This window comes from Rhinatrema bivittatum, chromosome 3 (genome assembly GCF_901001135.1).
Source record: "Rhinatrema bivittatum chromosome 3, aRhiBiv1.1, whole genome shotgun sequence".
Lineage (NCBI taxonomy): Eukaryota > Metazoa > Chordata > Amphibia > Gymnophiona > Rhinatrematidae > Rhinatrema > Rhinatrema bivittatum.
In genome coordinates, this window is record NC_042617.1 from 234,736,441 (window position 1) to 234,748,421 (window position 11,981).

The 11,981-nt window shown below is 41.1% G+C and overlaps 1 long non-coding RNA gene across 1 annotated transcript in view; it reads left to right on the forward strand.

Moving 5' to 3' along the window:
• LOC115088730 overlaps positions 1–7,991 on the forward strand; it is a 505,773-nt gene extending 497,782 nt beyond the window's left edge. The window contains exon 3 of the long non-coding RNA XR_003855842.1: positions 7,755–7,991. This is a non-coding gene — a long non-coding RNA (uncharacterized LOC115088730). The remainder of the gene's footprint in view (positions 1–7,754) is intronic.
• Positions 7,992–11,981: the final 3,990 nt, after the last annotated feature.

Sequence of the window (11,981 nt, forward strand, 5' to 3'; positions counted from 1 at the left end):
GAAGGGTATTTTGTTTTTCAATGTAAATTGGTTTAACTTCCCAATCTAATATTACTTTCAAAGAAACAAGCTTTGCAGAATTATAGAATATTAAATTATATCTGATTTTCTTTAAACACACACATTTCTATACTTGCACCTCCATCTCATGTTGGAATAGATGTATTAAATATTTTTCCATAGACTCAAGATGGAGAAAACTCTTTATAAAGACCATGGGAGAGATGAATATATATAAATATCAATATGTATTATACATATATATATTAGGGATGTGCATTCATTTGAAATGAATGTATAAAATACAGCAAACGAGAACATTTTTGTTTCATTCAATAACCCTTGGAACAAATGGAGGCTGCCCACAAATTAAACAACAATTTTACTTTCATTTGTTTCTCATTCAAGTCAATGGTGCATTGAGAAGTGCTGTAGTGAGTCTGGTAAGTATAGCAGCCAAGAAATTCCTGAGTGAGGCAGTAGCTAGGACAGAGCTGAAGTGGGAGAAGAGGGCAAGTAGGAGGGAGGATCAATCAAGGTTACTGTCCTGCTCCTGCTGATACACCTTAGGGGCTCTTGCTGCCACTCAGCCTTGCTGCCATATCCCAGACGTTATACTTTGGGGTGTTCTTGCCATTTTGGATGACTACTTTGCACCTCTCATGCTGCTTTGGGGACTTCATACCACTCTTTCAGGCTGATACAGAACGGTGTGCTCGGCCGAGTGCACCGTTGAGCTCCATTTGGCCACGTGTTTTACATGCGCTATTATTACCCCTTATAATGTAAGGGGTAGCAATAGCATGTGGAAAATGCACGGCCAATCTCCCCCCCCCCCCCAAAATTAATAGCACTCATCACATGCAAATGCACATTGATGAGCCTATTAGATATTCACCCGAAATACTGAACGTAAAGGGGCAGATTTTAAGAGCCCTGCTCGCCTAAATCCGCCCAAATCCGGGCGGATTTAGGCGAGCAGGGCCCTGCGCGCCGGTGAGCCTATTTTACATAGGCCTACCGGCGCGCGCAGAGCCCCGGGACTCGCGTAAGTCCCGGGGTTTTCTGAGGGGGCGTGTTGGGGGCGGGCCCGAACCGCGTGGCATTTTTGGGGCGTGTCGGGAGCGTTCCGGGGGCGGGCCCGGGGGCGTGGCTACGGCCCGGCGCGGTCCGGGGGCATGGCCGCGCCCTCTGGACCCGCCCCCAGGTCGCATCCCGGCGCGCTAGCGGCCCGCTGGCGAGCGGGGATTTACATCTCCCTCCGGGAGGCGTAAATCCCCCGACAAAGGTAAGGGGGGGGTTTAGACCGGGCCGGGCGGGTGGGTTAGGTAGGGGAAGGGAGGGGAAGGTGAGGGGAGGGCAAAAGAAAGTTCCCTCCGAGGCCGCTCCGATTTTGGAGCGGCCTCGGAGGGAACGGGGGTAGGCTGCGCGGCTCGGCGCGCGCCGGCTATACGGAATTGATAGCCTTGCGTGCGCCGATCCAGGATTTTAGCGGATACGCGCGGCTACACGCGTATCTACTAAAATCCTGCGTACTTTTGCTTGCGCCTGATGCGCCAGCAAAAGTACGCCAAATCGCGCGGTTTGAAAATCTACCCCTAAATGTGTAGCTTGGCCACACATTTTACTCTCAGAAATTAACGCCTGCCCAAGGGCAGGAGTTAACTTGAAAGAACCGGGAAAAGTGCTATTCTGTACATCCTCTGACTTAATATCATAGGAATATTAAGTCAAAGGCACCAAAAATAAAAAAAAATAAAAATCCGCCCGCCGGTCAGCAGGTTCGAAAACAGACACCAGTAAAATTAAGCATCAGTTGTTGGACCCATTGACAGGCACCGCTTTCACTAATAAGGTTCTAGGGGCGCACTAGTGTCCCTAGAACCTCCTTATTAGCGCACGGCCTCATTTGAATACAAGATCGCACACCCAGGAGAGGTGCCTGGGTGCGCGTCAGGAGAGTGGGTGCTCGACTCGGAGCACTGGCTCTCCAGCACCTCTTATTGCATCGGCCTGTTTGTGTTGCTTTGTCAGAGCCTAGGGATTTTTTCTGCACCTTTGCTGTTTTTTTCTTCCTTCATGTTGCTTTAGGATATTAATGTTACTTTTGATGCCAATTTGCCCCTTTCGAGCTGCCTTTGGGGATTAATGCCACTTTTATCTGTGCCCTCTTTTGAAGCCTTGGGGTGTTCTTGATGCTCTTGATACTGCTTTGTTCCTCTGATGGTGCCTTGGAGAATTTCTGCCACTGCTGGTATCCTTTTGCCCCTTTACGTTGCCTTAGGCTATTCATGCCACTTTTAGTGACACCTTGCTACAGTCTTAGTGCATTGGAGTTCTCTTCCCCATTTTGATGTTGTGTACCCACGTTTCATTAGAATTGATTAGAAATCCCCCATTTTGATGCTCAAAATAGGCTGCATTGCTTCCTTCATTGACTTTAATGGTAAACACATTTGAAACTAATGAAACAAATGGAGGTGTCCGATGAAACAGAGGAACAAACCAAAACAAATTTTACTGCTGCACATCCCTAAAATATATGTACATAAAATGTACTATAACTCTATATTCACATTTCATGCTGTCCATATGTCCATAATTTTAAATAGACATAACACTGTAGGCTCTAAAAAAAATCCCAGGCACAAATTCCGTCCCTGGTTATGATTGTGTGTTATTTCAGGCTTCTTTCTTCAGAGTGCTTCCTTAGGTACTGGAGACAATCATGCTGCCCCTCACAGAGCCTTAATCACAGTTTGGGAATCCAGTAACAGAATTCTGGATGACAGACTATATGTCAATAGGCTTGCATTACTCAGTTACAAGAGTTTTTACAGCATAATGAGGTTTTTGAAAATAGTTTCGGTGTTCTGTGGTATTTAATATATTCACTGGGTACCTTCCCTTTATCGCCTACACAGAATGCTTGAGCTGTGCAAATACATCTCCTGAAGCAGTTTTCAAGATTGATATCTGTGTGTGTATATATATTTAAAATCTGATTGACCTTCTTTCTGACTATTCATAACATCATCAGACAGTACTTCCATTAATTTAAATCTAGTTCTAGTTTCTGTCTGCCTTGGCTCTCTAACCTAAGGATTGTTGGCTGACTGGTAGGGGTATCATAAGAGGTGGGCAAAAAGGGTAACAACCTTGGGTGCCAAGCTCGGGAGAGAAGGGTGTGCACACACCAGCTTTTTGAGTCAGTCTGTTGAGCTCAGGAGCCTGAAAGGGAAGGGAGCTGTCAAAAGTAACTTTTGCCTGTGGGGCCAATTTGTCCAGTGACTGCCATTCTTACTGGTGCTGCATTAGCCCTGTTTTTCTTGATTTTATAAGGCATTTTCTTTTTGGGGAAAAATACTGTTCTCTGCCAGATGGCCCCCTGTGCTAAAAGACCCACTATTCAGATAACTTTGAAGATCCTGGAGCATATCTTTCATGGAGAAATTCTGCTTTCAGCACTGTTTGTAATTTACAATCTCACTAACCTGTGTCTAGCAAAAACAATTCTGCATTCTGTCTTTCCTTTGTCTGAGTCTTTGTGCTAATATAATTGTTGTTGGTAGGCAAGAGAATTGTTTACCAGTGCTTCACTGTAGTTTGTTTTTTCCAGATTCCCAAAAGCCTGACGAGTGTTAATGCAAAGCTTCATTTGTTTTATTTTATCTTTTTGATTAATACATTTCTCTTTTGGTTTTCTGTACTCAGTATGAAACCAATTTCAAACAGTTTAGCTTGCAAAATGCTTGGTCTTCCATTAACACAGAAGATATTTAAACTGGTGTGAAGTGAGAAATGACGTAAGAGGACTATGGTGTACTTTTATATTCAGCTAAAGCCAGAGAGAAGCAGAGCGCATCTCAGCACTGTCAAATGTGAAGTGTATTGAAGTGGGGCAGATTAAACCAATTTGGTAAGGGTTTCAAATCTAAAATGAAACTTTAGCAAAATATGCACTTGATGCCCCACTCTCCTCTCAAAAGAGGAAACATTTTTTAAATGTCAAGTAGCTCACACATCTTTTATCTTAGCAGTCAAGCATTTTGTTCGTAAAATATGTTTGTAAACAGTGTAAAATATGTTTGTAAAGTGTTTAAAAAAATAATAAAACTCACAATGCTTCTCTCAGTTTTGTTTTCAACTGTCTTTGCTGAAATGATTATCAACCTGCATCAGTGTTTATAGCTTAGTCTAGCACATAGCATTGGTATTGCAGTCTGTGTACTAGGAGGGCTGTGCATAAGTGCCCAGTATGCAAAGCAGGGAGTACTTCATATACCATGCAAGTGTTGATATTGAATAAATCCATTCACTTTAATGAGGTTTCAGTGTTAAAGGTAACACTAACTTACTCTTTCAAGTAAAATATACTTTGTTGAAAACAGCCTGATACTCTAGGACACCATAAATCAGAAAACAGCAAAAAAAGACATTAGAAATAGATTTTACTCATGCATTTGGTGTGTGTATGTGTGTGTCCCTTTCTGTCTCTCTCTCTCTCTATGCATGCATATATATCTATATCTACAGTTATGTGTTTTAGGTTAGGCAAGGGAAGTCTTGCCTGGCTGCTTTAACATGGCAGGGGCCTGGCATTGCCCCCCCCCCCCCCCCAATATATACTGAGAGGGTTTGGGGGAGAGGAGGGGAGCAGAGAGACAATCAGGAAGGTGGGAGAACTAGCCCCTGTGCAGTTTCTCTTCAATTCCCCTCCTCTATCTGCCATCCCCCTCCTTTGCTCAGCTGTCCTCATGGGGTTATTTTTAAAAGGGCTCAGGCTGGACTTTGATTGGTCCACTCCTGGAGGGACAGATCACTAGGGGCCGGGGCAGCCATAGATTTTTTAACTGGGCAGGGGAGCCCAGTTGGAGGGTTTCCCATCCTCCCTCCCTTGTTGACATTTGTTGCAGTTCTTGTTTGTCGCAGTTGATGGGTAACACAAGTCCTGATTATTGTATATGTTTAAAATGTTAATGTTGGAATTTATACCAAGAGTAATGGCAATGAACGTGTGCAGTTTGGCCAGTAGGCCATTATGCTCAAATCGTAGGGACACTGACCCAGTAGCGGTGGGAACCTCTCCTGAAGGGACGTAGAAAAGGTCCGGTAGGTGGCAGAGTTTGCCAGATTGGTGTCTGAAGGCTGATATTGCTGGGCTGTGGTGGTAGAGGCTCGGATGCCAGTGGGAGGACAAGTGGCCAGCTGTGAATTCATCATATTTGCACTCGGGTAGTTTAAACGTATTTTAATAAACTGCGGCCTTTTGTTAACTCCATTCCATGTGTCTGTGAGATTTATTGGGGCTGGAGGGAAATGTTTGCCCATGTTATTAAATATATATTAACTCTCTATTAGTTTTATTTTGTGATCCGCAGAGGATAAATACATTGGAAGCTTGTGGAATGCAGGAATACCCAAATAAATAAATACATAGAGTATGTATGCATACAATATCTGAGAAATGTTAGCAATTTTTCCTTTGAGTGAAAAAGAAGACATAACTCTTTCTCTTTATTACCATTCAAGATCACAATGAATGTGAATTTAATATTTTTTTAAATGATGATCCATCCTGGTGATCCATCCTGGTAAAAGTTACTGCTGATTTTCATGGCAATTTTATTTGCTCTGGATGTCATTATATCTGTTATTTCTGTGGGTCATGAGAAGAACAGAACTTTGAACATAAAGATTTGTCTTATAAGTTAAACCCAACCAAGTAGTATTTTAGGGATAATGTCTTTATTATGCTGATAAGCTGTTAAGGAAGCAAGCTTTCCAGGCTATTAAGGTCCTTTTCCCAAGCAATGTGTTCTGTCTCCATGAACTGTAACAGTTGAAACAGTCACACAGATGACTCGATGCATATTCTCTGATGAAATATGTCTAAAGAAAATATTGCATAGCATTTGTACAGTCCTTTGATATTGTTTATGCCTCAATTTCCTGGATTTTTATCATAATGGTTTGTAATCATGATTTTTAGAAACACAAACAATAATGACAAGTGAGAGTCACAATGTTCTTCTAGTCCATTCCTGATCTGATGCAGTATTGAAGAGTAATCTCAGGTTTTACTCTCACTTCTAAGGATTCCCTTGCACATCACTGTGCTACTGAAGTGTTATATTCACAGGAAATTTTTAATACAAGTGCGTTTGCAAAGGTTAAGGTTTTGGTTATTGCTTTTTAAATTTCTAGTTGAGACAAACCTCCTGCTTCTATATCCATTTAATGTATCATGCCGCCTAGTGAAGATTCACATAGCTGCTTCTATACTTTTTGTTGTTATCTGGCTCTGCAAACCATTTTTAGTTAGGGCTGTGTATAGCGAGGCTAGAGTAGAGGCATGTGGTACATCGGAGTCATGTTCGTCGTGTGTAACCTGCTTTGAAGACACTGACCTGTATTTCACAGTTTCCAGATGACTAAAATGAAAATGAGTTGGTAAATTTAAAGTGAGTGGGCTTGCTTGATTTTTAAGTGCACATTAAAGCAAAGCAGAGTGGGTATGAGCCACTGACTTCATTGTCTGGGTACAGCTTTTCCACCACACTGAACCATCTTGGGTAAAAGCAAAGGCAAAGAAGCATAACAAGTTGTTTGTGCCATGATTTTATTTTATTTTTTAAATTTTCATTGGTAGCTCAAAGCAAGTTACATTCAGGCACAGTAGGTAGTTCCATGTCCCCAGAGGACTTATAATCTAAGGGCATGATTTACTAAGGCTATTCTCCAATTCTGTGTCAAAAAAACTTAGGAAGGTCATAACCGAAGGTGAAGTGAGTTACCCAAGGTCACAAAAAGCATCAGCAGGATTTGAACCTTAGCTTCACTGGTTTTCAGCCTGCTGCTCTAATCACTAGACTACTAATATGTGCAATAAACTTTTCTATTATGCTTATACTACTATTTGTTTTTCATGCTGTATGTAATCTTCAAATTATTTAATTTCCAAATGACAAAACTATTACTTTCATGGAAAATGAAAAGGCATCTACTTTGTGACAAAATTTTTGGCACATGCTGCAGGGAGAGACTTACTTACTAATGTTTCTTACCATGAGGCAAAGTTGGAGGGAAGAGGGGGGAAGCCTTCCTGACTGTTTCTATGAATGTTCAACATCACAATGGATGTGCCTAGAAACTTATTATAAAGAGGAAAAAAAATTTGGTTCAGTCTGCGCCATTTTCTTTTTGGTCTGTTTCTGGGTGAATTTTATTTCAGAGGGATTGGGGATTTTTTAAAATTATTTTTTAGATCATTCATTTTGCAAATTGCTATTTGCATAACCAATGATCTGAAAATTTTTGGACATTTTCAGATGACTTGATGTTTTGGTTCAGTTGCAATTGATACATTAATTGTGTTTTTCACATTTGGATCATCTAAATACACATCCGTGTAAAGCACCATGACTACTTAGATCTTTGGGACAGCACCTTTCAAACATGTAAATCTACAGTGCTGTAGGAAGTTGGAATGAATAAAAAACTAAAGAAAGCAGAGGGGGTTTGAGCATATAGTAATTAAAACAGAAGTACTGGATAAATTATTAAAAATTTGTATTGACTCTTGTTTCCTTATTTGATCTTGTTTTTATGTTTTGTTTCATTATTGTCACAATTCATTTTCTTTACACTTTTTGGAATAAAAGGTGTGCACCTTTTATTGTAGCCACAAACATCTCCTTTCTTGAGTCTGTAAAACAGTTATTGATTCCTTGTTCTTTCTTTGTTTGTTGCAGTGTGATGCCTGCCTGGAGTTCAAGATAAGAATTTGCAAAGCAGAGATGAGTCTGGCTCTGATGGCACCTTTCTAGTTGAGACAGCTTTGATTTCCAGAGTTGATGGATTTGAAGATCAGAGAACAGGCATCGTAAAATATGGCCCCGTATTTCATTTCAATCTGCAATTTCTGAAACTGATGGCCTGGAGATTCAGAGGAATGCCCTGAAATACAAGAGCTGCCCTGACAGAGTCTACCAGAGGTAATGAAGGCTTCTACTAGCAAAACATCTTATGCTATCTGCAGGCAATTTGCTCACTAGAGCAAAGATAGGCATATCAGGGCTTTAGAAGGCTTGGTTAGCCAGATTTTTAAAAAGTTCAGACCTTAGACATAGGCCTGAATGTTGTTATACTGAAGGTTTATGTGGTTTCTATTTCGAGTATTAGAGGTTTGATTGATGGTATTTCTTTGTCTTCTCACTTAGACAGTGTGAGACAGAGCTGTAGCATGCCAATATGGTCAAGGTCATAGGCGCCACTACGAAAAGGCACTATAGCGCTGCCATGTGCCAAGGAGAGCAGTGTGGCCGGCAGGTACTCAGCAAAAGAAAAAGCATGGCCCCGTCAAAATCGACAGCGTGGTTGACATGACCTTAGTAAGTGGAAAAGAAGCGTGGCCCCGATGGCAATGCTGCTGATTCTGGCAGGGCTGCACTGCTTTTTTACTTATTAAGGCTGAGGTTACAATGCCAATGATTTCGGCGGGGCCACGCTGCTTTGGAGGAGAAGGAGGAGCATGCCCTGCCAGAAGTAGTCCAGTGTCCTGTGGCCGGAAGTCGTTCCCTTGGCCATGGGGGCTGAAGAAGGAGACTGCTACTGCCTCCTTCCTCCAGGAGGAAGTGAATGAGAGAGAGCATGTATGCATGTGTGTGGGAGTGTGAGAGAGAGCATGTGTACATGTATGTGGGAGAGTGATAGCATGTGTGCTTTGTCGGAGAGATAGAGAGCGCATCTGTGTGGGAGACTGAGAGAGAGCATGTGTGTATGTATGTGAGGGCATGAGAAAGAGCATGTGTGTGTATGAGAGGGAGCATGGGTATGCACAACTACCCCAGGAAATCTGGAAATCAAAAGTTCCAAGCTATGGATACTGGGAATTTTTATAAAATCTTTATTTTAATTATTGGGTGTTATTTGATGTGTCTGTTTTGTTGATATTTGGAAGATTTTATATGAGGTTTTAATTATTGAATGTTATTCTAGTCATTGTTTTGAATTATTCTTTTTACTGGTATGGTTTTTCTAATTTTGTTTTATGAGGAATGGTAATGTTTCTGTCTTTTACATTGTTGCAGTGCGTACAGAATTTGGCTTGTTGCAGTTTTCAGTTCAGTTTTTGTCTGTACATTTCTATTTATACTGTATGGTCTCTTTATTCTGTATTTGAGGGTCTATCTGTGTTTGCAAGTGTGACTGATGTGAGTTATTCCATCAGTGTGTAGTTTCTATATAGGGATCTATAGCAGCTTGTTCTGTTTTCTAAATTAGGGGGGGGGGGGTGTATTTATTTATTTATTTATTTAGATATTTTATATACCGTCATTTCATATATAGATCACAACAGTTTACAAGGTGATATTCATAGTTATAAATTCAACAGACAAATATAAGCAAAAAACAAATACTATTTTAGACTTGGTGAAATATTTATAGTAACTTTCATAGGTAGGGTTGTTGCTGTTTGAGTGCTGGCAGTTAGTGCTGTTTTGATACCGAAATTCATTTTTTATCGTGGCTCTCTGAGGGTCATGCCCATGCCCATGATGCATTACCTTAGACCCAATACCATATAGTTTCCAAGTGTTTCTTGCTTTTTTGCAGGGTTTTCTAGTTGGCACCTCAGTAGTGCATATAAATATAATATACATTTTGTAAGTGATATTTTTACCTCAGAAGACTGTGAATGTTCTTTTTCATATAAAATATGTTGTTATAAATGCATAATTTTTAATTGTGTGTGAAGAGTATGTGATAGTGTGGGAGTACAAGGCTGTAAAGGTTTCCTGGGGCATCTAATACCCTTGCACTAGCCATGGGCATTGCTGTACAAACTTTGGAGAGAGTTTTCCAACTCGTCGTGTCAAGTGTTGTGTAATGGGTGAGGGTGCAGTTTTTCACTTGGCCATAGGCGCCAAATTGCCTGGCTACAGCTCCGGTGTGAGATATTTCATAACAATGAATTTGTAGTGATCAGAGTTATGGAGGCCACTGCTTTCTTGGAGTTTTATTATTGTGCTGAACGCTCTTAGGAAACCTCCCTATGAGTTCAATTTTTTTCTGTATTTTCTGACCATAAATGTAGTATTTGGGTTGCAGTTTCCTTAATCAGGAGACAGAGTGAATAAAACACTCTGTTCTCATGTATTTTTTTCAGCAAGATTTTTAGCAAGATTTTACTAGCTTGAAGTTTCTAAGACTTCCATCTCAAGGTGGAATTAATCTTGTATCACTGAGTCATACAAGAATGTTGTAGAACTCTTCTGAATTTCCTGTGATCATATTAAAGCAATCTCTGCTTTGTTTGCAGAGAAATATTGTGCATTTGTGGATGAGATATGCAAAGTAATAATATGACGTTCCATTCATAACTTCACGATGTGCTATAAAATGGACAAATAGGGATCAGCTATTGCGACATTTGAGAGTTTAATTCTCCAAGCTCCTGTGACTCTCACCTGTAAGATTCTGCTTTCCTAAATCCCATAGAATAGAATGGGGAGGACTTTCCTCACTTTCAATTCCTGTTCTATTCCTACAGCAGTCAATGCCAATCCTCTCATGAATGGTTTGGACTGATTGCCTATCCACGACCTGTTAATTTGAATAGTATATCGATTAGTATATAGTCAAGAACACTATTGAGTTGTGCATTTCAGATGTGCATAAGTGTTCAGATTTGGCAGAAAGGGCTGCTTGCAGAAGGAAGAGGAGGAGGCAGAACAGGGAGTTCTATGACACAATTTCTAGTTTTAAATTGCTGGTCTCGGTTATACTCCCTGTGCAGGGGTGACCTAGGGATCTTGACTACTATTGGAGTTAATAGAACAGGAATTGGAAAGAGGCTTCTCACTTTTATTCATATCTATATTTGTCATTAGGAGCTGTTCGAATATAGTATTTTATTTTATTGCTGCCACTGTGAAATTTGCACACAGAGCAAGGAATGTCTGATGTTAGAAAAAGGATTGAATTGTACTTCCATTAATGGATACAGTTATGGATGGACTCAATGGCATCAGAGAACTATTTGATTCTCTGGGGTTTTTTGTTTGACCCTTAGTTTATTCGCACTTTGTTTATAAGTTGCATGTTCTTTTATTACAGTTAGGATTGTCATCTTATGAAAAATGATTTTTACAGACAGCCTGCCACATTTTAGCTGACGACCTAACTTTTTTACCATTGCAATTTTATGCACAGCTGGATGTACTGTGCTAAGATTCACTCCTATGAGCACTGAGACATATTCCCCAACACCCCAGTCATGAAGCCTCATAGACCCTGGACCACGGCATCAGAGACAGGCCCTGTTGCACATAATGTTTTGTCTCACATTAAATTAATTATATAGACATGTCATTTTTGATCTTTTTTTTTTTTAACTAACAGTCAGTACATTTACTGACAATTTGCTGCCTTTCTTACAGTAATGTGCTGATTGCAGCTACTATAAAAGAAGTGACAAAGTAAATAGTAGGGATGTGCAGAGCAAAAGTTTATGTTCATAAGTCCATAAGTCGAAAGGGGGTCCCATTTGCGGTCAATATGGACATATGGAGAATTCCATAAGTTGAGTCTATGTCCATACGTGCAAATAAAAATTTAAACCCCTCACCCTCCTTAATCCCCCCCCCCCCCCCAAGACTTACCAAAACTCCCTGGTGGTACAGCAGGGAGTCAGGTCGCCATTTCTGAACTCCTTTGCGAGGAGCACGTGACGTCGGCGTCACTCCGACGTGACGCCGACGTCAAAGGAACTTTTGGCCAGCTTGGGGGGGTCCCCCCCAAGCTGGCCAAAAGTTCCTTTTGGGTGCAACGAGGATCCCGGAGCGATCGCGCGGGGAATCACATGACGCCGCGTCACTCCGACGTGACGCCGACGTCACGTGCTCCTCGCAAAGGAGCAGAAATGGCGTCCTGACTCCCTGCTGTACCACCAGGGAGTTTTGGTAAGTCTTGGGGGG